The sequence below is a fragment of the Xiphias gladius genome, chromosome 1, assembly GCF_016859285.1.
Source record: "Xiphias gladius isolate SHS-SW01 ecotype Sanya breed wild chromosome 1, ASM1685928v1, whole genome shotgun sequence".
Classification (NCBI taxonomy): domain Eukaryota; kingdom Metazoa; phylum Chordata; class Actinopteri; order Istiophoriformes; family Xiphiidae; genus Xiphias; species Xiphias gladius.
This window is the reverse complement of record NC_053400.1, coordinates 11,822,414-11,847,300: the sequence shown is the minus strand read 5'-3', so window position 1 is coordinate 11,847,300 and position 24,887 is coordinate 11,822,414. Positions and strand designations below refer to the sequence as shown.

The following is a 24,887-nucleotide window of genomic DNA, read 5'->3' as shown; positions in this document are numbered from 1 at the left end:
TCAAGTAGGCTGCATTTAAATAAGTGTGAAATTCTTTTCGCAGCATGGAGATTTTGATTAAGATTTGAAAGCGATGAGATCTCACTCTCTTTTTTTTGTAGCAGGAGGATACTGTTGATTACGACCGCAACAGTGCTGTCTTCCATTTTTTCCGATCAAAAAATTGCTACTCGGCAATTACAAATGTCCTTCATGTGTTCAGTGGTGTCTTGTGGGAGGTACAGTAGATGTGAAGAGCTACTGAAAAGCAGCAAAGCGAGGTTGAAAGGAAACACTGAGGAATGCTTAGATAAGATACAAGACTTAGCGCTGCAATAGTTATATAACCATTTTGTTAAGGATCAGCTGGATTCCTACTGTATTTTTGCAACTGCCATGATAACGCTGAGAAATGTGTGTGTGTGTGTGTGTGTGTGTGTGTGCTTGCGTGTGTATATCTACAGTACACAGTTTGAACAAGGATCACCATGCGTGCATGTGCTCTTACATGCATCTACATGTAGTTGGGCTAAAAGATATGATTGTGATGGCTGACATTCAGAGTACATCTGTTCATGTGTGTGAGAGTACAAAATGGCACTCATCATCTTTTTGGGATCTTCCCCCTGCGGTGTCTTCAAAGCTGTGAGCTCTTCTTGCAAAGCTCCTCCAAAGAAAGACATGAAGGCAGATACAGAGAAAGAGACAAATGAAACCTGAGCAATTGTGTCTGACCCCTCCCACATCCTCCAAGTGCATGACATGATTAGCCTCCCACCTGCCTCTGATCAGGGATGCAGAGGGAGTGTGTGTGTGTATGTGTGTATGTTTCCAAATTTGTTGAAGAAGCAAAATAGCGGATGTTGGTGCACGTGATGACCTGGAGGAGGAAGAGGGTTTCAAACAGCCATAGTGAAGCTGCCATAACTCACTGCATCACCACACTAAGACCTTTCCCCTCCCTTCTCCCTGACTCCCAGTTCTTTCCCACTCACCACGCTCTACTTTACGTACTTGAACAGTTGGAGGTGCAAGGCCACAACTCACAGCGCACCTTCTCTCTGGTGAGCAGGAGAAGCCGGCCTGCGTGCGGGAGTGATTGATGATTATGGGACAACTGCAAGTGGAATAATGCTGGCTGGAGCTATTTATAAACAAAAACACGGCCTGTGCCTTTGCCAGCTCCAACGCATATTACTCTTCTTATCCCAGACCCCATTAGAGAGGGCTCTGCACAGTGGCTCAAATGTCATTTTTTATTGGGAGAGCACAATCCCATATATTGAAATGGCTAAGGAATCATATTAGCTGCAGTGGCAGTCATAATGCTGGTATCAATATCCTGCAATTAACTGACCTGTGAGATTGCAGTCTGTAACAATGGGAGACGAAGAAACAGAATCAGTGTAGCGCCATCAGATGCATGGAAGCCTAATGTTCCGTAAAATCTCTCATTCTTGGCCACATGAAAGGAACAACATAATAGATGAAAACTGTCACATAAATAAATGATGAATTGCCATATGAATGTGGTGAAATAAATAACTCAGTGAAGGAGCAGTAATGACTGATTATCACCCACAAGGTCTTTGGGGAGCTGGAGACACCGCAGTGCTCTGAGGAGTTAAATCTGACACACAGAGCTCATAGCTGCCCACAAATTTAAAAAAAAAAAGTCGCTGGTGTGTTAATGTTCTTACCTCAGCCAGTTAAGTCAAAAGAGTGACTAAAATCCCAGAATTTTATTTGAAAATAAAATCCCACTTTTCAACCACAATCAAATGTGCGTACATTGTATACTGCAGTGTTCATTTAGACTATTTAGTCCATACAGCCACAGGAATATAAAATGTGAAGTTTGTGGAGGTTTTCTAGTTTTAGCTGTTTGGCCTTCACAGCCTTATGCATAAAGCCATTAAAATGTATATTCTGCATATTGTTTTAACCTAATGATTAAATGTCGAACACAGCCGACATGATAGTATAAACAACTGATTCTACGCCAAAGTGACTTGCTATCCTCATAAAGGCACTGTAGTCTTAAAAAAAAGGGGTCACCCATGGGTCTTACTTTCTTACCTGCCAGAATTCATCATCATCATTGCTAAACATCCCTTCCCTCGGAGGGGCCCAACTCACATCTTAAATAATTGCAAAAATAGGTTCATCGATTTTACCAGAGAGTTTGAATCACTGCGAGCAACACTCAGTGCAGTCTAATCGAACCCTGTGGTGAACCTACCATTAAAGTTTAATCACTGTCATGTAAATGGGAATTGTTTCCTGTGTGGCCAGTGAATGGCATTCAGAAATTTGGAGTATTAAAAACACTGATGAAAGTGGCGTAGTAACAATTTAGTTTTAATAATCTCTTATTTTATAAGTGTATTTCTAGTAACGTTTTAGCAAATGCTCATTATACATTATATAGAAATGAGTAGTAATTAAAGTTAAATTAAAAAGCAATACCAAGGAAACTTCCATTTAAGGATGTGAGGCCTATGTTTTTTTCAGTCAAATTTTTACAGCATACTGCAGTTTTTAACCATCCTATTCCTCTGGTCCCCAAGTACTGTATATCCATGCCGGTTTTGGATTTGACCTGGTACATAGATAACTGCAATCATTTTCAGCCAGTAACATACTGTAGTAGTCCCCAGTTGGCTCTCAAACAGACCAATTTGAAAGCCTTTAACATGCAATACAATATATGTAGTTACTCTTCGGTTGAAGGTGTGTTGATCACCAAAATCAGCTGTCCGCAGTTCAAATAAGCAGAGACTTGGCAACCCATGTCAGGTGGTTACCTACCTCCTAGCTGGCAGATAAAAACATCTTAAATCATTATCTTTCCAAAAACAGGATTTTTGTAGACATCATTTAATTGAAGTATGTAAAGTAATACGGATTTCTGTCCATTTTGCAGTAGATTCTCAAGCAGTAAATCTCCTTTATGTGTCAAAGAAAAATGTTAACACAGAGCACAGGTAGTTTTTCAAGATTGCTCCCTTCAAAATCCTATTACAGTCAAATGCAGCCTGTCTTTCTTACGAATCCCATTACAGGCTTCATGACAGGTAAAATGAGAAGAATCTAAGGGAAGGACATCGGAAGGTAATATACTGATAAACTACTCCATTTATAATAATAATACTGGCAGGAGTGGCATCTCTAGAGGAAATAATTCATTTAGGTATCATGTCAACCTTCGTCTTAGAAGTCTGAGGATAAATATTGGGAAAAAAGGAAAACAAACAGATTGCAAGGACCCCCTGAAATTTTCTAACATTGAGTATTCCTTTTGCTGAAACTTAATTACACTGAAAAAAGGGCAACCAGGGTAACGCAAATCTTGGAGTGCACCCGTGTTGCTTATTAGTGACATACGGTCTGGTAAATTGAAAGAATTTAATGAAAGTGCTAAAGAAAAAAAATGAGACAGGGGAGAAGGGGCAGTATCATGGACTGGGGGTGGGGTGGGGAGGTTTGGCAGTGAGCTACACACCTTTATATGGAACCAAATAGGAATGATGGACTGTTATTATGTGGATATAGTTATTATGCAGAATCATACAACGAGCAGATGATGCCGTACGTCTGTATGTCTCCTCGAGACAAATGAAAACAGGGTGGCATTCAGAACGCATAGAAATAAAGCTGCAAATGAGAGGAGTGAATATAAGCTGGACAAAGAGCAATTGTCAATAGCAGAGTACAGCATGTCCAGGACACCAGCCTCAGTCAGTCAATCATCAGTCGGCCTTCTGGTAGTTGTCTACACATCCTCAAGCTTATGCTGGAGACTTGCTTACTGTTTCTACTCAGCTAACCAGCAGACTGAAGACTGAAGAAGAGAGTCAGCAGGAAAGCACTGGTGTCAGGTGAAAAATGTTTCTTCCTAGGAATGAAGTACCGAGTAACAGTTTTATTAATGCAATAGACAACATGCAGTTTTAGAATTATATAATGGGTTTTTGAAAGTGTGTCATGAATGGTTTTGTTCTACAGAAAATCACAGTCATCCTGTTTTCACCTGTGAGTAGCAGCAGCCGAACTGTCATTCTTCGCCTTCGTGTTTTGCTTGTTTTTGGAAGAGACAACTGTGTGCTCGACAAGCTTAGTTGGATACACGCAGCACAAATGGGGTGGTCTGTTCAGTTTCTATTCATCACCCAATACTAGGCGCATGATCCCATTGGCCTCGCTGTCAAATCAAGGCATTTGTGCTAAAATGGAGTCTGTCAAAGAAAAACTGTTATGTAAATGATCTGATCAGAGAGGCTATCACGCACTGCTCTTTCATGTCTGAGGCACGCTTAAATGCTGCATTGCTGAAGCCCGGTGTGGACAATGAGGTATCCAAACAGCTGGCCCCAGATCAGTCAGCCTAACAGCCAGCCAGCAAGCCAGCCAGTAGTGTCTCCTGATCGAGACTGAAACTAGTTACGACACATCTACATCAAGGGGGGAAACCACAGTCTCCTCTCTACTGAAGCTACCCAGCTCAGCACTGAACCAAATCTGTTCCAAACCCAGAGGAAGCCAAAGGGAGACCAAAACCAAAGGGCTATTTTTCTTCTGCAGGGGCCAGATCCTCTCCTCACTCTGTGTTTCCCCCTGCTGCTGCTGCTGCTGAGCAGGGCAGGGAACAGAAACCTGCCAGGGAAGAACACTTCAACATTTACAACAAGCATGGGGGGGGGGGGGGGCTCTCGTAATCACTAGCACTTCCACTCAGGAAGCAGAACAATATAAAGGACACTGGTGAACACATTCTCATTCCAAGCAATTGCTGATCCTATTACCCGGGAATGAGGGGAATGTTTAATGGCATTGCAACAATATTAGGAAATTTGATGATTCCTGTGAGGAAAATGGGTCACTGCAGAGGCACGCCATGCAACAGAGTATTTCCAAGTATTTCCAAATTCCAGATTTTACCCCGATGTATGAAATGGATTAATTCTTCATCACAAATTCAGAGCTTAGAAAACTTTACTAAATAAGAGCATCTACTGCTGAAGTTATCATATTGCAAATAAAAATCTATTTTATTCTAACTATTAATGGTGTCTTGATTTGGCTGAATATCACATAAACTTGGAACGTGATTGTGGCACTTTCTGTTTGTCCAAATGAGTGCCTACAATGAGAAATTACAATCAGTCACAAAGCTGTGTCCTGGTGGATAATTTCCCACAAAGCAACCATTTTGTCCGCCAGTGTTGCACATTCACTGCCAAGTTGACCACAGCCCAGTGATCTCAACTGGAGAATCCATTTACTTCAGATTAAAGCAGAGTTTTTGCCCAGTCTCCGACCTGTGAACATGCAGACCAGCTGTCCTTGCAGGCCAACAACCCTAAGTGGGCAATGCTGAAAGCTTAACCACTCACAGAGGAAAGTACCCTTCAACCTGATATACCTGGGCCAAAGGGTTTCTTCTCATTAAAAGCCATTTGGAAGAAATGACAAGTACCCGCCTACTGTGTCTGTCAATTTGTTCCTCTTTGCCTGACCTCTTTTGTGTGTGAAAATTAAATTCCTAAATTAAACTAGGTGTAGTGCCTCTAGCAGAGTTCTCTTTGCTCAGGAAAACAACAAGAACAAGGCACCTCAAGCCTTATCTATTCTTCTCTGAATACAAAACACCCTGCCATCGCCACACCTGTGTTGCTGCCTTGAGCTGAGCTCCACATAAATTGGCCCGTTCTCGGAATGAATCACAGGCTCAATTATTCTCGGGACTGATGAAACACTGCTTCCAGATTTGAAGTAGAATGTCGGATCATCTTTTGGTTGAACTGATTTTCAATGGATTCTGACTTGGCCACAGCCATGCTCACGTTCGCTACACAAATCCATCATGGTGACCCCGCTGACTAACAGATAATATAGTCCCTCACTGCTTTAATGAAAGGAGATATATAAGATATTAAATATATTGTTCATTTAGCTGATGCTATTACCAAGACTATCTTGCAATGGTAGCAAATATCAGAATAATCTTTAATTCCTAGATCCCCACATGAAAAAGTAAGCAGTATCAAAGAAGGGAGGGAGCAGTGGTAAACAACAGGTTAAGACTTTAGCAGCATCTAATCTTGAGAGCTGTGGAGAGAATAAAACTGCACCATGCAAAGCATTCCCCTGAGCTTTTACATAGCTCTGCTGTGGAGGTCCAGCATTTTTAGGGTGCAGGCCCAGCATATTGACTAGCCCATCATGCCTGTGAGACCAACTAGATTAGCCAGCCCTCTGAGCTCTGCTTCCCACTGCGATCGCTGCACTCAACATAGACTGTAATGAGGGCTTTAGGTTAGACCTCTGCTGAGGTGAACATTCCAAAAATTGTGCTCGTCATGCTCATTGATTTTTATCAACTAGCACGCCTCCTGTAGGCTAGTTACAGATAAAGCAGTGAAAATTTGTTGCCATCCATGTTTGTGCTTTGTGATTCAGCCGCGAACCCTCTCGCTTGTCCCTCGGCAAGGATAGAGCTGAATAGGATGAAAAGGGGTGTTAAACTCAGAGCAAAGAAAGACAGAAAATGTGTGCCAGAGAGAAAGAGACGGAGAGAGAGAGAGATGAAGGGTGGATGGAGATAACGGTTTCTGCTGCTGCACGGAATTGCGACAGACTGGGTGGAACAGCTTATATCAATTGTTGCAATTGTGCTCGTTCGTGGGCGTGTTTAGGATTGTTTTGGCCTATCTCTGTGCTGTGAATAAAACCAGTAGGCTGCAGTTAATGGTGTGAAAAATGGCACCCATCGAAGTGCACAAGCAGCCTCCAAGAATAGCTACATCATTTCATTGTGTCAAAGTATACTGTACGCGGAGGGACCGCTCGCTCTCCATTAGGGAGTCAGACTCTCTTTTACCTGATGTTGATACTACTTTTTACCAAGAGTACAGATGCACGTAGGGCATACCAGTGAATATATACTAATAATTTGATCTGATTTTGAAGAGATGCTATATTTTCGTAGCCTGTGAAAGTGCCCAGAGCTGCGTGGGCCAACTCACTCACCAGTGTAGCAGCTTAATCCAGCTACGACTTTTGGAAATGTGTTATACAGAGGGATCATCAGGAGGCTTTTTTTGTCCTTCCTTTTATTTTTAGCCGTAGTCTGTGATGCATCATATATCAACCCAGATTCGAATGAGGTTGTTCAGTCTTAACCAGCAGAAACAGAGATGGCACACAACTAAGCAGCTGTATCCTCCAACATTTTTTTTAAGGCCTTTTAAAGGATTTGAAGTTTACACAAATACTGTAGCATGTCCATCCTGAAATGTAATTTCAAGAAGGACCTCACAGATAACGTACAGGAGGTTTCTTAGTGCTGTATGTGTAGAATATCTCTGAAATTTGAACCATGGAAAAATGATAATACATCTGCTAGTTTGTTCTGCATGGTGGGAGAATTTGCTAAAAAAGTGTGTGACAAGTTATAACAAAATAAATCACTTCTCTACAGGTATGGCATCTGTCATTTTGAATCGTTGGGGGAAAAGAAGCAAGAGAAAAGTAGCTTCATTAAAAATTAGTTGTATGTAAACACAAGTGTAGATAATGTATAGACCCACAGTGCATTGCTGATAATGTGATTTTGAATTTTATTTAAATGTACTATCAGCTCCCTGGTTATTTACTATCACCTGATTTTATCGCATCTATGAATAAAAGAAGGAGGTTTGGCTTCTTGGCTCAATAGTTCATGTTAGCACCTGAAAGGGTGGTAAGATTAGTTTGTACCATGTTATACATAGTGGAAATCTTTATTCCACAAAGTTCTTTATTATAAAATGCTAGTGCATGTGTCATTGGTCACTTTACTGTTGCAGTTCATTGAACTATAATAAAGAAGTCAAAAATATGTCATAAATATTTGTCACAAATAAGCCACTGCACAAAGAAACAATCATGGGAGAAAAGTGCTTATACAGAGTAACATTCAGTCTGACGACTTGCAGAATTGACGGGTGCTTGTAGTTTGACACATTAAAAGTCTGTGTCATCCATTACAAGGTCTTTGTGTTAAATTTATGAGGGAGGAAAATTCATTGAAACATTTTAGTTTTTGTTGATGTGTTTTACAAAACATTTCATGGGATTGTGGAGAATGATGTCCCCTGTTTACCTTGTTACAAAGTACATTTGTGATGAGTTCTGATCTTATTATCTCAAAACACAAAAGTCCGATGATTCCGTAAGGAAGGTGTCAGTTGAAGGAAGTTGAGTTATACAGTAGTGTAGATTGTGTTCATTTGTTACTAAGCACATTTCCCCAGGCATAATTTATTTGTGTAGTGGCAAAACAACACACACAGAGGACAAAATAAGGACACACTGCTTTGGAAAACTAATTTTTTTAGGGTCTATAAATTTTGGCACAACATATGCTGTCTTCATTTAGACTTGTTTTATGATTGTGTTGGAGTCCAGACACCAAAACTGCAAATTAAAAATCATTTCTACATGGCAAATATTTTTGTAATGATCTCAACTGCATGTTTCTAAAGCGATGTACAATCAGACCTGTCAACAGTATGTGTCTGGAGATTTTGGGTGTATTCATATTTACATTTGGATAATTACATTAGATTACTTAGATTTAGTTAATTATATTTTCAGATTTATTTTTTAGAATACATTCCTAGGCAATGAAGAACAGAGTTTGACTTTCACAAAATGACTTCTACAACGCAGTGACAATAGAGCACAGATATAAAGAAAGCTGTCTCACTTTTTTTTTGTATGGTTGAATTTGGCCTATGAAAACCATTCTTCCAAGGCAACAGTAAAATGTTGTTCTTGAGGGATAATTTTCCCCCGAATTAAGCTAGTGCTTACTCTCAGTCTGTTAAGTGATTTCCATGAAGCTCATGAATAAAATGGTTTTTTTTAGGTTTTTGTTTGTCTAATGTTAAAAGGGGTTTGCTAAAATTTGAATTGGGACAGCTTTTTGGGGGCAGTGCAAAGCCTGATAGTAAGCACTGCCTTAGAACATGACCCAAATGTATTAAAGTATTTGCATGTAGGTTTTTCTGAGGTTGAAGATTACCATTGTTTAGCTTGGGCTCATAACAACAGTTGTGAATTTGACTATACTTTGTAAAATTTTACATTTTTTTTCCCTCCAATTTGTTCTCAATTTGGAAATACAGCAGAGAATAGACACAGAGTTCTGGCAAATAATGCAGGGATTGGTTTAATTTGCAATATTTCCTCTGACTGCAAGATCACAGACTCCTGGAGGGAGTAATGGGCTAATACAGAGGTAATGCACTTCGCCATGTAAGCATCAGAACTCTGGAAATACCAAAACATTAGATTCTCTTACTGAGATTTGTTTCTAATTCATCTAATTAATGCCAACTATACAGAGATCCATTTCACATTTACATGTCATTAATTACTTCACTTTTAGATGAGCCTGTCTGTCTCAATATCTAGGCAAGGCGTCTGAGCTTTGCCCAGGGTGTCATAACTAATCTGCATTGTGGACCTGAGCAGGACCTGTCTTACTTAATGATTCAGTTATTGCCTCCGCCCAGGAGGTTATGTTTTCACCTGTGTCTGTTTGTTGGTTCATTTGTCAGCAGGATTACGCAAAAAGTACTGAACCAATTTGCACCAAACTCGGTGGAGGGATGGGGCATCGGCCAGGGAAGAACCCATTACATTTTGGGGCAGATCCGAATCATTTATTATAAATCTGAATTTTTTTTTTTCATTGAAGTCTGGTGTATGTTGTTTGACATTGACCTTGGCAGAGTTATGTGCTCTACTGAGTGGAATTCCAGTTTTTGAATTTCACAGTGGCCGACACTGTTAGAGTTTACAATAATTCTACCAGCCTTAAGCAATGTACAGTTTTTGGTATGGATGTCATTGCCTTGCAGTAACGTGGCTAACTGAGTATCACAGAGCTAGTGCTGGGAACTGTGATATTAAAAGGAAAACAATTCATTACAGGCCGCTGTACTAAACCCATGAATCACAAAATTTAAATATTCATATGGAAAACCAGCCAAGTAAAACAGTGACTCACAGAGCTATATCAGAGCGTGACATCTGTTAACTCAGGAAGCCTTTTTGCTAGCTGGGAGTTGGGTGCCTAAACAGGGAAAAGGAGACTGTGGCCGATGATTGTAGGTTCCTGCATGTCTGTGGTTTTCTTTGCTTTGTAATTGTTTCTTTCAAGTGCACTATTTCTTCAATCACTTTGACTAGGTGGCTAGTTGTTGGCTTGTAAATTGGACTGGTGGTGTTAGATTTCATTAGGGGTGGTATCCAAAGAACAGCTGTCTATCCATCATGGACGAGGTGTGTGCTAGTAAGTGTTGGTGGAGCAGGTGTTGAGGCTGCAGGTGAATAAGTTGGCCATGATAAAGAGTTATAACTCCAGCATGGATTAAGCTCAAGAATCCTTTTTGTTCAGCTGATAATATGCAGCCTTTGCCATAATGATATGTTTGTAAATGTTTCCTCACAGTCATTTTGATTCTCTGCAAAGGGCAGCACCTGTAAAATCTTGGAGTCTTAGATGTAAAACCGTGATGAGTGTCTTCAAAGGCAGCCCTCCATGTTTTTGGAATCTCCCCCGCTCTCTCTCTTTCTCTCATTGTCTTGCACTGGCAGCTCACACTCTGCCATTGGCACGGCATGGATGGCTGCCACCACTGTCACTGTCAATAGCATGACACGCCAGCATGACGCACCATCTAATGCAGGGCAAGGCAGGAGGCACAGCAGAGAGGACAGGCTAATTATTCAGACACAGAGCTAAGAGCGGACGGGGACAGAACATGTCAACAAACTGTTTGGGTGATTAATATTTTTTGTCATCTGCGCAGTCACCTGTGCAGTTGGCAGTTTATGGCCAAGATGATGAAGCTGGAGATTTCTGACTTTTATGCAAAGCAGACGATACAGCAAGGTCTGTGAGGGTGAAAAATATAATTAGACTTTTTGGTCTGCCGTTATTCTCAAGGATATTAACAGGATGGGACTGCAGGTTGGTGTGGGCTGCGGCGGACCATGTGCTGCAGGTTCTGATTAGAGAGAAAAATCGTAATTATGATTTTGCGAAAAGGAGATTGGAAAAAAAAAAATTACTGATGAAGTTACTGATGGACATGCATTAGGAAATTCCCAAGGTTAATAACCTTCTGGACTGTCTTCTTTCTTTCCAACATTGTGCCATGCAAGTCATTTCCATATATATATATATATATATATATATATATATATATATATATATATATATATATATACATTCACACACACACACACACACACACACACACACACACACACACACACACACACATATATATTTACATTTTCAAAAAATGTCTTTTGTTTTACCATCCCAGGGGGTCGTCATGAGTAGGTTCACATGATCTTGATTGACTTCAGTGGAAAACATTAGCTACTTTTTGTGGGCTATTGTGTGTAGTCTTACATGGACACACTGGCTTGTAGTTGTTTGCTCAGTGATCAAAGGTGGGAGGCCTGTGGGAAGCTGTTTCTGCTGTCACATGGCTGCATGATTATGAAAAGAATGATTTGATCGAGGGTCTCAAAATTCTAACAGCCCAAGGATTACAATTAGCCTCTTTGGCTAGTTTTATAACCACCTAGTTTATGACCATGCAGCTGTTTGAAAACAGAAACATAGATGTTTGCCAAAGATAACACCAGTATTGCGTGATAAGATATATTTAAACACAACATGTGATCACAGAACAATTTGGAAATTACATTTTTTGACAAAAGCAACAGGATAAACAGATCTGTAGAGATCTGAAAAGGTCATTTGCTTTTAAGGGATTTTAATTTGAAAAATTTATGGCATATAATGTGGCTGCTTAATATAAACTGGGTGTATTAAAGAGCATAAAAAGTAAAACTGTTTTTAACATAGGAATCAATCAAGCAGGACCTGTATAATAAAATTTTATGCCTTAATTAAATACAATTTGAGTTGCAATAATTAGTCAATTAATCGATTAGTCAATAAACAGAAAATTAATCTGAAAACATAGTCTGCAGATGAATCTGTAATAAAAAGAACCGTTAGTTGTAGCCTTAAGTTTGTTTAACATGAGATCGTCCCAGAGAAACGGCTCACTGTTCGCAAGGACTTATAGGTTGCATTAAAGCCAGCTCAACAAAGGGTGATCCTGGCATCAATAATTCAACCTCTAATTGTAACAATACTACAAGGTCAATTGCATGGTTAATTTTTATATTCAAAGATAAAGATCAACACAAAAAGATCCAGAACAGATCCCATTGATTTTAGTGGTGTACACCTTGACCCCGTCCATTGGAGCGTGCAGCTCTGTGTAGTTATGCATTCTAAGGTTGACTGAAATTAATATGGTTCGACTTACTGACTTAATGTAAATATTGATTCCATTATTGTCCTTAGCTTACATACAAAAATACACTCTACAGTATATTCAATACACTCTGTATAGTTAATCGTTAACCGCGGTCATTTCTACAGCATCCATTACATAAGACATCCTCATGTTCGTCCACACTGACTCACATGTACAGCTGCAAGTTATACACAGGCATACAGTATATTCACTTCAGCACGGCAAAATCCACATTTGCATGCTCTGTGTGGTAAGGAAAGTACGAAACAACTGAAGAGTCTGACAAGTAAAGCCTCTCTACCGCCCTGTATTCAACTATGACTCACAGTTTTGTGGCTCCCGGAGAGTGAGCGCAGATTATTCAGTGGAAATGAGATGGTTTATAGAGATACTAAGTATGACGTTTTGGATGGGATAAGATATGGACTGATTTATCTTTTTTTAAATAAGTTACTATAACGTACTTTGTTGTTGTGCTGGTAAATGAGGATGAACACATTTTACATGTTATTATAAATTCATTCTGTCCTGTTTTTTTTTCTTTAATTCTTTATGTAAAATAGTACATGTATAGTTTGCATGGTCAGTGAATACCATTATACCATGTGTGGTCCAGCTAGAAGAAATAAGTGTTGCAGTTTGTGAGTGACCAAGGGATTAGGGTTAATCATGACTGCAATGACCCCCACTGAGCTAAATTTTCTGGTACTACTACATACATTTTAGTGCCCGGCTCTGCAGCTTGAGGTTTATTACCAATTCTGTGTGCATCTGTGACTTGCCAAAAGGCAAACTGACTAATTGACCTAATGTTTAGAGCCTTTTCTTGTTTGGCTTTAGAGCCATTGACATGGATTAGAAGAAGGAGGGAAGGAGAGGTGAAGCTGAGTGAGGCCGCAATGATGACCTCCAAACTGCCTATCAAGGTCATAGCTAGAGTTATAACTCCTAGAATAAGCTGTTCATGTTGGGAACGAGGGCCGCTTGATGGAGTGGTTTGCCCACAGTCAGGACTTTCAGTCAGGTGAGGACGAAGACACACAGGTCATTGTTGAGTTTGAGTGGGGAGGCTTTTGTCAGCAAAAAACAAATAGGACAAGGGTATAGCACAGGAGGCATCCGCTGTCCGTCGCAGTACAGGTGCCTGTGTGTGGAGGGAAAATATTTAGAAACTGAGAATCAAGAGATGATGAGGAGAAGGAGGAGGAGATGGAGGCAGGGTGGAAGAGAGGGGGAGAAAGGAGGAGCCGGGGAGAGACAGAGAAAAAAGAAAAGCCAGAGAGACAGAGAGAGGGCTTATCTCTTGGCCTGCAGACAACAGTTCTTTTTCAGAGCTGGAGCCGTGTGCTCAGGGCCCGGGGGGGGGAGTTTGTTCCTCTTCGGGGTGCATGAGCCAGAGGGTCAGCAGTTCATCCCATAATTCTATGGCTGGAAGTCAGTCGCAGATTCACGACAGTAAAAAACTGGGTCTAGTAATTTAACACCTGTCATTCCTGCACCTGCACTGGGAGCAGACTAGAGGGGCGGTTAGCCAACGCATATTTGCAAGGGTTCACGAAGGAGCACGAAAGACTTCTCTTTATCCATCTGTGTGTTTGTATTTTTTTTCAGAACTCTGTTATTTTTAACTGATGGTGGAATTTGACAAGTCCTTTGCCCCGAAGAAGCATCAGATCCATCTGTCTTACATCACTATTGCTTTGCAGAGTCATTTGTAACAACCAAAAATAGCTTTGGTCTACATTTAGTCAATGACATGTGCTATGACCTAAATGGAGGCAATATTAAATGGGCTGCAAGTAGCTAAATGTGATGTGTGATGGATGTGGGTTTTTAGTACAGCTTTAAGTCTACATTATGGAGAAAGGAAAAACAAAAAGGCGATGCCTAAATCAAAGAATTAAAATTGCCTGTAAAATCACAAATACACGATCTGGAGAGCCTCTTGCTTCCTCAACTGATATACTGTATTCTCTGTTTATACAGAATATTAGGGCAGAGAATAATGTTGGGGCTGCATCATTCAGAAATGTAATCTAATGTAATATCGGTTAGGAAGAGAAAAAGATTTCTATGTGATGGAGGGCTAAAGGTGCGGCATACAATGAAGGCACCATTTCCCTGAAAGTACAAGAACCAAATTAGTATTCAAATTGGATTTTGATTTAAAACCACAAGAGCATTTTTAAAAGAGCACTTTTGGGGTGGCATTTGTTTCAGTGTGAATGTTTTTACATGGAAAATTATCTTACAAAATGGGAAAAAACATTTTTTCATCACACTGTGACCTCAAGGCATATTACAAGGAACAGCAACTGAGATACCGGTTAAAATCAGAAAAAAAAAAAACAAACAAAAATAAACATAGTTGCTGTTGTATTTTGATTGTTTTTACATATGTATTGATAAATATGTCTATACATATGTAAAAGCAAAAAAACGTGGCTCAACACAATTTCGCCCCACAAATTTGTAAAGTAGTCCCTACCCCTCAGCAGGAATCACAGACAAGATCGACTTAAACTGTCTGAATCTCAATATGTAAGTCTGTTTTGGGACAACAGTGTCAAACTATTGTTTAAGGTTTCTAAACATAAATGTGGCAAAATGTTTAAATAACTATTAACAAATAGTACTGTATACTGAGTTAAAAACTAACACAAATCAGAAGCCCATGTCTTCAACAAGACAGTTGCCCCACCACCGAAAATGAGAAAAGTGACCAGGAGCTGCTATCAGCTGCTTGATTTGACTAATTTTATTTTCAATACACTGGTTAGAATTAGACAAACAACCAAATCTAAAGTCCTAATTTCAAAGCTTGCCTTTATTTTAAAATATTACTGATCACTGAGTGATCTTGAAGAACAAACAAAATCTTTTGTTTATTTCAAGCTCTTCAATGATGAAGATGAATGCACCTCAAATTTAAATTGTCAAAAAAATATGGATTAAGACCTTGAATGTGACAACACAACATTAACACATAGAAGTCTATGTAGGATACATGTGCACTGTTTATGGAAAATTATGCACTGTGAAAAACAAACAAACATTTCCAAAACAGTAAAGGGAACTCCTGGCAATGCTGTGAGTGAAGCAACTTTCTCCACAATTTCTATGTAAATGAAAACCTCATTTCCCTACTTATCACACCACTTTGCTCAGATCATTGTACCCTCTCTTTCTGCTTGGGAGAAAGTCCCACAGCGCTTTGTATCGCCGACTAAGTTGCCATTATGATACCCCACTTTGATTCCAAAAAACGGATCTCATCCTTACAGAGCTTCGTTTCTTAGTTAATGATGTTCCTACTTATTGTTTTAGAACTTCAAACACAGTCTTCAATAGAAGCTCAAAAGCAAAGATAACCCTCTTTTGACATCTAGTGCTATTTTTTTTTTTTGTCAGTGAAGTCTACGAAAATATTGTGCTCATCAGGGGAGTTGTGTGTCTCCAGAGGAATAAAAGAAAAAAGTGATAGACATGTATGGAATTCTAGTTTCAAAACTTTTTCTTAACACACAGGCAGGAGAAGGCATGACCTTTGCATATAACATAGCTGTGAATGTAGATCTCAAACAAAGCTCTCCAGCTCCACTAATTGATGCCTGCAGTAAAAAGACAAAACAAGACCAAAAAAAAAAAAAAAAAAGCTGATGCTTTGACTCCTACATGTGAAGACTTAGTGGCACTCCTAGACTAGTGCACCTCTGAGAACGTCTGTCAGCGCCCTCTACGGACACGTGCAGGAGAGCGACACCATTACCTCTCCCTCCGTCTAATTGCATGGATATATAATATTGGCTGTTGGGAAACTGTTCTGAAGCCAAATCCCGCAGAAGAGGTTTGATGGGGTTTGATGCTCTAAAATTTATTCAGTCCCTAACTGATTGACAGATCGATAAAGGTTGAATGTGGCCTCTACTCACCGCAGGTAGACGGGCCATTTGCCCCGCCTCCACAGGGCTCCAGGGCGGTTGGCTTTGGTGTTGGCAAGTGGAGGAGAGCTCGGGAAACATTTAGTCCTGGATCTGAATTTGACTATAACCGTTGGTGGTCAGACAATTAGATAAACACAGCGTAAAACGCGGCTTCATGCGGTTCTCAACCCAATCCTGCCTGCCTGCCTCAACACTATACATATGTATCCGTAAAGGCTCAGGAAGAAGGAGGGAGTAGCAAACCACCCATAAGCTTTGAACTATTTTCATTTTTGAATACAGGTTGTCTTAATTGGGTATAAAGTTCAACTAGTGTTTCCCATCACTGACGTGCTTTGACTCTTGTTTAACAAATATATGTCATAATAATAGTTGTTATTGAAGTTTTAGTGTCTCAATCGCTGAATCTCCTTGCTCCTCTTTTTTGCGCAAGCAAACTTATAGCCCCAAAGTCACCTGACCTGCCATTTATTTTGCTACCAGAGGTTGTGGCCTGGGTTATGAATTTAAACCAGCTTTTATGCACCTAAACATATTTTTTTTGTGTTTTTTTTAATCAGTGAACCTAGTGGAGGCAGAGGATACATTATTGATCTGTGATTCCAGGACACCGATGAATATCCTTGAGGAATAACAAACTTTGTTGCAGAGCCAGAATTTACAAAACTTTACTTTGATACACATCTAGTGTATCAAAGACAGTGTTGTATCTGGGTTTTTGCACACTAAGATGTGGCACAACCAAGCCTTACATCCTGCACCAAACAAATAATTAAATAAATAATGGTTTAGCACTGCCATGTCAACAGTTTAGCATTGCAATGAGGTGTGCAGAGTTAAACGTGCATACCAGCATGTTATCTTAGATTGACTGGCTTCAAATGCTCTGGATACTAAAACTTCTGACCCATGAAGATGCTTAAATTGGATTTTATTTTCAACTCATGTACATCTATCAATATGCATGTCCTTTATCTTGGATTGACAAATAAAATTGCGGCAGATATTTTCAGTCTGATCATCTTAAAAAAAAAAAGAAAGGAAGGGAAAGACAGGGAAAACAATTGGAGGTTGCCTCGGGTATCATCTCTTTGAGGGGCATTGAGCCATTAAAGGCGAAAACAAGCTTCAAGGAAGGAAAAAGGAGCGCTGGCACCGCTAACAACGTCGTCACTCAGCCCGCCCACCCACTTCTTATCCTCCTTTCATACCACATTGTCAAAATAACTGTCAGAAGTGTTTCATGCCTCTGAACTGCTGGAGAAAATGCTGGACTTTGTGGGAGGTGCTGTGCTCTCACAACATTGCGGACTATAAAGAAAGAAACAATCTGGCATAGCAGTTCAATTTAGAAATAGAATTTATTTGATGAAAGGTGCACCACAGCAAGCCTAAGCAACTCTTAATAGTGAGACTTCATTTTGGAGGAGTGGAGAATTTTTCTGATGACAAACCCGCTGTAAACTTTTGAGACAGCCAGTGGCTGTATTTTCCATCCATTTTATACTTTATTGGATTTCCTTCCTTTATCTGCTATTGCTGTATTTAGTGTTGATGATTTCCAATGAGAGAGGAAAAATAGGCCATCGGATTCTCTTAATTCACCGCACACACTCTGTCCCTGTCATTTAGTTGATAGATGCGTGCTCTTTCTTTTTTCACTCTCCCGCTCCCCACAAAGCTATCCATTTATTGCCACTTTCATTACTCGGAGCAGAACGGTGAGTTTTTGACATCAGTGCTGGGTATCTGGAGGCTAATGAATTGGGTGGACTGCACTGATTGCAGGAGCATCTGCCTTCACTATCTGAGGACACTTAGTGGCATGTTCAGAGTGACAATAGAGAGACGAGGGACTAAAAGCTACTGCTGCATTGACGTATTACATACCAGCCACATTAATTTTTTCCTTCCCCATTTATTCCTTCATTACAGGCCAGCTGTTAATTGTATAGCTACAGATGGAGCCATCTTAATATCAACTCTGCATATTCGAGCTCTTGAGATACATGTTTGCTTCCATGTTTATTCATACCACTGATTAAAGGAGCAACCTTATGCCATGCAACTCGAGAGAGTAAGTATTTACTGATGTGCCATCGCTAAGCCGTATTCCAGCAATACAGTAGCAGGGCTGTGGTAGTGTAAGTGTGGGCCTAAAGCACCCTGCCAGCAGCACTGAGGCATGTCATTAGAAGCACCCAATCAAGGCCAGACACAGGACTGTTGCTCAAGTGTCAGAATTGTGGCCAGAGGCAAAAAACACAAACATCGGTCCTCCAGCTGGTGTGGTAGCAATTCAGGTCCGGTCAGCTCTGTTCTCTCAGAGTTGGAAGGATGAGTCCAGTTCCTTATTTTTTTATTGGTTAAATTTAGACCAGTGTCCTACGCTGCAGACAGAATACTAATCAGGCCAGTGCGAAACCAGAGCCAGAGCTACAAGAGACTCCACTCCTGTATTCCTCCTCCATTTCTACTGCATTACAGCTTTCAGGCTTTAAGGACACTGTACTACTAACCCCGTAAGTTTAACTGTAACCCAGAGATATATTGACTACTTCTCACATAATTATGAAGCGATTTTTAAACACCAAAAGCATTTTAGTGACACTTTAAAGTCGCTTTATTTTCACCACTGGACTATCCAAATAAAGTGTGACCCATTAAATGAATATTTCATATGCATTTTGATGAATATTGCTCACATACTCTGATTTCCCTCAATTTTGCATTAGAAAGGGTGAATACTTTTGTGGCCCAATCAGTGATTTGTTTGACTATATGAATTATTGAGTTGGTACAGTATATTCACATACATAATTGAAGAGTATGAGTTGTAGATGGAAAATCAGCATTTTATGTTTCTCAATCGATCATATTTTAGAATAGAGGTTTTTACTACTCACAGTTTACCAACATTGCTGATCTAGTCAAACCTTTTGCGACATTATGAAAACAGACTTTACTTTCGATCTAAATGTTGCCCCTAAATTAAACAGCTTGTAAATCAAATACATGTTCCAGTCTTTGATTTTTAATAACACAAGTGACACATGGATAATTCATGCTCCCTTAAGTGCTTGCAGTGAAAGTTTTCCTTGCTGCTTATGAAGCAATATTTTCGTGGGACTTTGTCTGCTTGTGTCTGACCAACATTTCTGTTCAACATCGATAACATGACACCACTCCAGTAAAAGCTAGAGTAATATTTGTGGCTGGCCAAGCAACCAACTGCCATCTTGTTCTCTCTTCTTTTTTTTTTCCTCTGGAAATTAGAGCAGATGCCAAATAAAATCACTGTGCAGAGCAGCTCTGAAATAAGAAATAGCTGTAACCGGGACACACTGGGTGAATATTTAGAGCAATGTACATATTTTAGCACGCCATTTCATGTCATTCCAGGTCAAAGCAGATCACGCCTGTCCCTGCACAGATTTAACTTGAGTGCATACTTATATAAAAGTACAGTAGGGGCATGCCTTTTAAGCACTGTTGATGATATGTCTTGCTTTTCAGAGATAGGGCACGGGTTACCAAAGAGCATTGTCCCTGACTCCTGCTGTCTCTTTCTCCTCACCTCTGTCTTTCCTTTTATCCTGCTCTCTTAGTCCTTGAACTCCCCTGAGTCTATAGAGACACTCAACTCTGGGGTCTAAAGTCAGGGGGCCAGGGAGATGGTACCCACGTGTCAACATTACACTTGCTTCAGCCTTGGAGAGAAAGAAGGGTTGTTAAGGTTAGAATTAGGGCAAGACGAGGGAGCTAAAGACGGAGAAGGAGGGAGATTCAGGGTGCTTCATCATCTCCAGTGACAACTGCACAAAGAGGGAAGCACAGTACATGTCCACTTACAATCTGCAACCTTATCCAGCAGGCTACCAGCTCACGGTCACCTCTCAGACGTCTGGCCAAGCCCATCTATTAACCCAGAACAGCTGGCTGCTTTCCAGCTTGAACAACTGTGCTTTTAATTGTGCTTGTGTTCTGGGGGGGAAGGGAGGGGTGGCGCTGCTATGATTACATTTACATTTTGATCATTACCAAAGAGTCTCGCCTCACAGGATCACTGCTGAAAACACACAATATGAATACCACCCCTAGACAGAAAACCTGCAGTCACTGAAATGTCATAATTTGTTGTAGGTAAAAAAATGTACTTGCAAACAAAAAAAAAACTAAAAAAGGATATTTACGTGTGGCTTTTTTAAACTTAAATAAGCTTGACTCCCCAACTCAACCCACATAACACACATACACACACCTCAACTGCTGAATCCTGTCGATGCTGCAGAATGCAGCAGCATCTACATAATAATACAACAAAACTAATTTACCTGTCTCCCGCTGTTCTTGAGACCTGAGAAGATGAAAATATTCATTGCTGTTGTCCTGAACACAGTATAATTATCTAGGATTTATGCTTCTATCTTGTATCAAATTAAGTGTGCATGGAGTAAGGAGGGTCGAGAGAATATCTCTGGATTTTACCATGTCATCACACAATTGCATAAAGTAAAACTATATTCTTTGTTTTCTCCTCTTTCATCCCAGCAAAGTCCACACTGCTGCTGCCTCCGCTAGAATACAGAATGCAGTGCAGAGATTCGGTGCGGCATTACGCATTAGCTAATTTCCAGGCTTGTCAGCATGGTGTGCAGAGAGATGGTATGTATGGCATTTACACTGAAACGGTTATGCGAGCCAACATATGATGAGACTACTGCCTCAAGATTATCCCAAGGCTTTGAGGTTTTCTGTTAGTGCAGTGGTTATTTGTGCCTAAACACTTAAGTCACGAGGTGAAACCTGCAGGAATTCTTAAAGGAGGTCTACCCTTTTTAATGGATAGTGAAAAGTGAAAACTCCACATTCTCACAAATAGAATTGTGGTTAAAGCCTTAAGAAAAAATTGGACATGGCATCTGTGAAGTTACTCATAGCTTCCAGAAGAGATTTTACAAAGCTTGGAGTTTTTGATTGCTACTGTTGTCATACATCATGCACTGGGGCCAGAAAATCCTATTGTGTTCAATTCCATCTCATATTTTTTGGAACTTGCATCTATAGAATAAAAGAATTGTATTATAAGGCACTTCCACATTGAATTCAACATTCTGCAATGATGTTGACTGCTTGAGCAAATCCTTTGAAACACTCTCCGCCGTCTTTGTGAATTATTATTATCACCCTGTTTTGATGAATTACGTAATTCATTCAGTTATACTCATTTATGGCCATTTAATTAGAACTTCATGTCTCTGATGAAGGACTTAGGTTCAGTGTAATGGAGCCAATAGTGATTTAGTGCATCTCTGGAGCACTATTACAGTGCTGAAGCTAACGATGAACTACAGTATGTCTTAAAACAGTTCATAAGGCAAATAATGTATTGCTATGACATCATAAGAGCTTTGTAACCTTAGCTGGCAGGAATGTGAAGTTGTTATAAACAAAAATGATATTTACATTTCCATTACCATTGGTAGAGCTACCTTTGAGAAGTTGCAGATTTGGTACCTTTCTCAAAGCAATAAGATATCAAGCAAGCAATGTTCACTGCACTTTTTGGTATTTGGAGCTTGAGGCAGCAGAAGTTGTACATTGGTGTCAACCATCCAAGTCCTAAATACTGAATGACAAAATCACCGGAACATAGAGTTTTCTGATCTGACACCCCTGTTAATAGGATGCCATAATTTATCTGTGCCTTACAAAACAAATAGAGGTTGGAAAATTACATTTGTGATCTGACAAGGCTATAGTTAAGGTCTGGTGAGGTTTAGGCACTAAAACAGCTATGTTAGGGTTAGGGAAATTCCATGGTTAAGCTTTTAAAAAAGTACTTCCAGAAGGTTAGAAAAGCATCTTAGTATTGGTCAAAATGACTACTTCTTTAAGATTAGGTGAGCTTCTACATCATGGTTAAAACCAAGTGGTTAGGGTTACAGTCGATCATGGTTAAAACCCATGTTGACCCGGAGTGGGAAGAAGGAAATAAACAGCGGTCTTTCATGTTAAGGTCTAAAGTTTTGTTGACTCATCCATCCACTGACCTTGACCTCGTCCCTCTGTGGACTTTGACGCGCTACAACATTGTCACCTGACTTCCTCCTTTGCTCCTGTCATGATCACTAAGGTAGCTAGAGGGCTTTGTCACTTGAACACAACCATATGTCATTATGTGGCACTTGCTGAACTGAACCTGAGTCATTATTTTTGGGAGAGCAGTCTCATACTACAGTACGTTCTCCATCTTAATCACGGGTTTACCTGAAAAGTGGTGCGGGTTAAAGGTTCAAAACTATACAGATCAGTCGTGAATGCCTCATAAACTTGTACTATACAGTATTGAAGAAAGACTGTACTGTTGTTCACAGGCCAGGACATATTATGACATCACCTGTGAAAGACATTCTTAAACAAAGTTAAGCTAGTGCCAAAACAGCAGGGTCCCATTATGAGAAGAGAGACCAAGTCATCATAGATGGATGGAAAGTGTGGAAATAAAAGAGTGGAAATAGAAGACTGTGCTACATTCATATGCCCAGAAAAAGGGAGGGGTTGACAGTAAACCCTGTAAATCCATTTGGTTTTTCAGACATGGAAGGAGAACGGAACTGACAATAGCTTGAGGGGCCAGTGCTCCATGAAGTGAATACCAGAGCGGAGGAGAGAAAAAATAAATAAAGAATTTGTCACCTAGTGGGAGGAGGAACCGAGGCAGGATCTGTCAGAACTCTGCTGCTGTCTGCAGATTGGATCTGGGGCTATTTAAAGAGGGAGAGCACGACAAAGCCCCCGACGCCAGTGTCCACACTGCACCCGCCGCCCCTCTGACATCATTGGCAGCCATCACCTTGTGACAAAAAAAACATGAAGCATAAATGATGGCTACCAAGGGGGTGGGGAGAGAGGCATTTTCTTCTGCTGTGACTGACTTGATCACGTTGCACGTTCTGTACATCTGCATAGATTCACCACATAAAAGCCAAGGTCACACGGGAGGGAATTTGCCTGATGATGTCAGAGACGCAGTCAGAGCTGCAGTACAGATTTTTAAGGGTTATTGTTGGCCTATAAATAAAACTCTGCAACCAAGTTGCCATCAGAATAATCACTGTTTCCCATCAGGATCAAAGTAGCATGAGCCAGCTTGGCAGTCAGACTGATTTGGCGCGTGCAGTGTATGTATCTGTTGTGTGTGTGTATAACAGTGTGTATTTGTTTGAGTGGGAAAAGTGATTGATGCATGTGTTTGCGTGGGTGTATGAGTATCTGCCAGAAGATATGAGATTGGCTGTGTGTATGGGAGTGTGTGTGCATATACTGTAGTTTTGCACAAACCTATTGTGGGTGTGTGTTCTTGCGTGAGTGAATGTTGGTTGTGTGTGTTTTCTCTTGTCCCACAGTAGATTGATTAGATAGAATGCTGTTGGCAATGCCCCCCTGTGTGTTTGGTCACATCACTCTGTCAGTGATGTTGCTCTTCTCAAATAAAGCAACAGTAGCCCAATCATGTTTGCCTCCCAAACATGAGCCAAGGATGATGAAGCTATGTGCACTACCAAACTGCAAGGCCTCATTTACCCCGTGATATCTTCACCCTTCCCCGTTCGCTCTTGCTCTTGAGCTCCTCTCTTGCTCTCTTTCTCCAGGCTGCAGCGGACTGACTTTCTGCTACAGACTGAGTCATTCTCAGCCAGTCAGTTATCTCTCCATCAGGCCCTCAGATTTCACCAATCCTTTTGTTGTCATCAATCAAAGCTCAGCTGCCAGAGAAAGAGTGAGAAAGCCTGAAAGGTGTCAAAACAGTGGCCAACTAAGGACTTACACTTTTAGGTTGGCGCCACGTTTACGCAAGGACACAGAATTCTTGGATTACTGATGCAGCCCCTTTTCAAATGTTTCCAGGAACCTTGTAGAATGGTGTGTGAGGGGCTTGCATCAGAAGGGGCCTCAGGGAGCTCCAGTTATTGCATCATGCAGACTTGCAAACAGGGACTACAGTAGGTTTGGAGGAGGCGATTTGCTGGCAGGCTAATCATATAGGGGAGAGGGTCACTGAGAAGTGCAGGTGAAGACAAAAAAGCGAGGGGCACTCGGTAACACAGATTCTCAAAAATGTTCCCCACAGATGGCTCAAGGAAGCGACCGTACTATACTTCTACCTGCTAATTACGTGCTGCGCCTGACGTAACGGTTTATCTTCCCTACCAATGCCAACTTTATTGAAAAGATGAATATGCCTTACATAGAAAAATACATCTCCATTCTTCACACCTTCCAATTTGTGTCAACAGCACAGTACAATGGGCCCACTGTTTATGGACTGGCAATTTAAAGCATGAAAGCATGAGATGAAGTGAGAGGAGAAAAGGATGGAAAATTGCCTGTCCTGTCCTTCACCTTCAGTGTACATTGCTTATTTGTCTATGGTAATTGGTCCTTTTAATGTTCTTGGAGAATGCAGGTAGAGAACCCCACTGTGTTATGTGTTTTCTCTCACAAGAGAGCAGAGCAGAATTTGGCAGATGGGAGGAAATCTGATGGATGTATGATGCAT

The 24,887-nt window shown here is 40.5% G+C and overlaps 1 protein-coding gene across 3 annotated transcripts in view; it reads left to right on the top strand.

Moving 5' to 3' along the window:
• Positions 1-24,887, top strand: part of insyn1 (inhibitory synaptic factor 1) — a 43,986-nt gene that overhangs the window by 2,848 nt on the left and 16,251 nt on the right. The window lies entirely within an intron of this gene.